Here is a 3,521-nt window from a genome sequence, read left to right on the forward strand (position 1 = left end):
TATGTTTTTTACATATGAAGTAGAATGAATGAACCAACGACAACATATTTCATCAATAAATATTTACTATGTAAAACACGTAGCACATGTTCTATGGTAACGTTAAAATAGATGCATCATATCTCTTGGAAAAAACGTGGGAGCTAAGTCAAAGGATAAAACATTTTCAGTATCAGTTACATGCAGGAGAAGGGGAAGCCTGATTCAAGGATTCAGAGAAAAGAGGCATCACTTTCATTTATCATAATAGGAAAGGCTTCATGAAAGAATGCAGTTAATTTTGTGTTCTGAAAAAGGATGAAATTTCATTAGGCAACAAATTGTTACTTGGGTTCCACATCGAAGAAACAGCAGAAGCACAGGAGAAAGTATTCAGGAGACGGCAAAAAAGCAAGTGTGGCTGGAAGGCAGGGTTCATGTGTGATAGTGGGAGATAAGCCTAGAGAGACTGGCTACGTCCAGATTGTGGAGGGCTTCAACGACAAACCAGGGGGTTGGAGGAAATGTAGTGGGGCATGTAGACCACTGGAATTTCAAGAGGCAGAGAAGCACATGGGATAAGCCATATGATTGAATGGAGATTATTTTTGCACCAATAAAAAGTACATATTGGTTAGTGACTAATTACTAGAGTCAGAAATACAACTGCAGTAATCTGCATGGAGAAATAATTAGATCCCAAAGTAAGACAGTAATAGACAAGGAAAGGCCAAATGAAATGGTGACTATTTGGCAATTGGGTAGGTAAGGGTTTGGAAAAAAAAAAAGATACTGAAGTGTTCCTAAAAAAAAAAAAATGTGCAACTCATGGGGTATGCAGTGTCAATGTCTAATTTTGGTTTCCATAGATGGGAGAGAAGATTATATATATTTTTACAAATACACACACTTACATGTATATAATGTATATGTGTGTGTATAAATATACACTTTTCTGCTATTTCAAGAACCAAACCAGTCTTTCATGAAAACCTGTTCTTTGAGACTTTTTAACCAAAAAGGATTTTTCCAAAATATTCAGGTATTCTGAATTTCTGTCTTTCTTCTGCTGACAGATAATGAATAGAAAAGCCAATCCAGTTGTATCATTTTGGGTTCATTGCTTTTAATAAAGTTTAATATAACATTTTAAAAGAATAAAAGCAACCAAAACTAACCTAGAGTTCCCAAATCTTCCCAGGCATTTGGATTGGTAAAAACTGGGGAAAAAACGGGGGCGGGGGATAAAATATCTTGTTTTGCAAGTGAGAAACGCACAGTGAAATAAAGTAAATTTATTTCAATTTAATATGAATAATCATATGCAGGTCTAGAGTCTTTACATTTTATAGCTCTCCTTAATTCCACATCTTCCTACTGCAGACAGTACAGATATAAAACATCTCATCACAGTGCTTAGGGATTTTTTTTTTTCCTTAAAAGTAGGAAAGGAAAGGGAAAAATAAGTTCTTCTCTAATAGCATATACTCTCCAAATTTCCAGCTATATTATTTTCAATGATATTTCCTGTGTGAGGTCTACAAAACTGCACCGATGTGACTGAGAATAAACCGTGTCATGTGCAATGGAGGGAGCAATACTAGAAACAGAGCTACATGTTTTCAAACCCTCATGTTAGAGATGTGTTACTGATAAAATGAACAGTTTACTACTAACTATTTGCCATGCTGCATTTAAATCATATAAATTCCCAGCTCTTCCCTGTAAAGAACAAACTTTATCACCCTCTTTATATTTAACACGTGCCTTGCCTTCCTTTAAGCGTCACCATATTGAAGGTATACATGGTGGGGTTGGGTTCCGGGTGTGCTCATATACCTGCAGAAATCCACACACAAAGAACCTACAGTCTATCACTAACTACCTTGGTTATCAAAAGTTAATGGACTCTGAAATTGATACAATTCCAATACTGCAGCTCATAAAAAATCAGAGTGATATTTTATTTGTGACCTACATCATTCACATTTGAGAATACTGAGGGAATTAGGGCACCTTTCTGCATTTCACCAATTTAACTTTGCTGCATTCATTATTTTGAATGACATTTTTTAATTGTGGTAAAATACAGATAAAATTTGTCGTCTTAATCATTTTTAAGTGCACAGTTCAGTAGCGTTAAGTGCATGCACATTGTTGTGCCACCAATCTCCAGAACTCTTTTCATCTTGCAAAATGAAAGTCTGTACCCATTAAAACAACTCTATTTCCCCTTCGCCCCAGCCCCTGGCAAACACCATTCTACTTTCGGTCTCTATGAATTTGACTACTCTAGGTACCTCATATAAATGGAATCATACAGTACTGTCTTTTTATAATGGCTTATTTCACTTAATATAATGTCCTCAAAGCTCATCCACGTTGTAGCATGAGTCATAATTTCCCTTAACTTTAAAGCTGAACAATATTCTATTGTATGCATATAATACGCGGTCTGACAATTAAGTTTGCAAGCTTGTTGCAATGATGTTGCTAACCTGTTTTGATATCAGAGGGATTATTCATTATGAATTTGTACCAACTGGACAAACAGTTAACCAAGTTTATTATTTGGAAGTGCTGAAAAGGCTGACTGAAAAAGTTAGGAGACCTGAACTTTTCACCAACAATTCATGGCTCTTGCATCATGATAACGCACCAGCTCAAACGGCACTGTCTGTGAGGGAGCTTTTAGTCAGTAACAAATAACTGTATTGGAACACCCTCCCTACTCACTGATCTGGCCCCCAATGACTTCTTTCTTTACCCGAAGATAAAGGAAATATTGAAAGGAAGACATTTTGATGACATTCAGGACATCAAGGGTAATACGATGACAGCTCTGATGGCCATTCCAGAAAAAGAGTTCCAAAATTGCTTTGAAGGGTGGACTAAGCGCTGATGTTGGTGCATAGCTTCCCAAGGGGAGTACTTCGAAGGTGACTGAAGTGATATTTAGCAATGAGGTATGTAGCACTTTTCCTAGGATGAGTTCATGAACTTAATTGTCTGACCTCATATATGGTGGACACATGAATTGTTTTATTTTTTTTTTCGTCTATTGTGAACAATGCTGCTATGAACATGGGTGTACAAATATCTGATTGAGTCCCTGCCTTCACTTCTTTTGGGTGTATACCCAGAAGTGGAATTGCTACTTCATATGGTAATTCTATTTTTAATATTCTGAGGAACTGTCATACCGTTTTCCATAGAAACTGCACCATTTTAAATTCCAACCAACAATGCACAGGATTCCAGTTTCTCCACATTCTCGCCAATACTTCTTTTCTGTTTTCTTTTTCTTTTTTGATAGTGGCCATCCTCATGGGCATGAGGTGATATGTCACAGTGGTTTTGATTTGCACCACCCTAATGATTGATGATTGTTGGGCATCTTTTCATGTGCTTGTTGGCCTGAATGATACCTTTTGACTTGTTGACCAGAACGAGTACAAAAACAGGATGGAAAGCAAATTTCCTAAATTTTCCATGACTTTGGAGTGGCAATCAACAAACATCAATTAAGAATGTCCTCTAGA

Source organism: Rhinolophus ferrumequinum, chromosome 9 (assembly GCF_004115265.2).
Source record: "Rhinolophus ferrumequinum isolate MPI-CBG mRhiFer1 chromosome 9, mRhiFer1_v1.p, whole genome shotgun sequence".
Classification (NCBI taxonomy): domain Eukaryota; kingdom Metazoa; phylum Chordata; class Mammalia; order Chiroptera; family Rhinolophidae; genus Rhinolophus; species Rhinolophus ferrumequinum.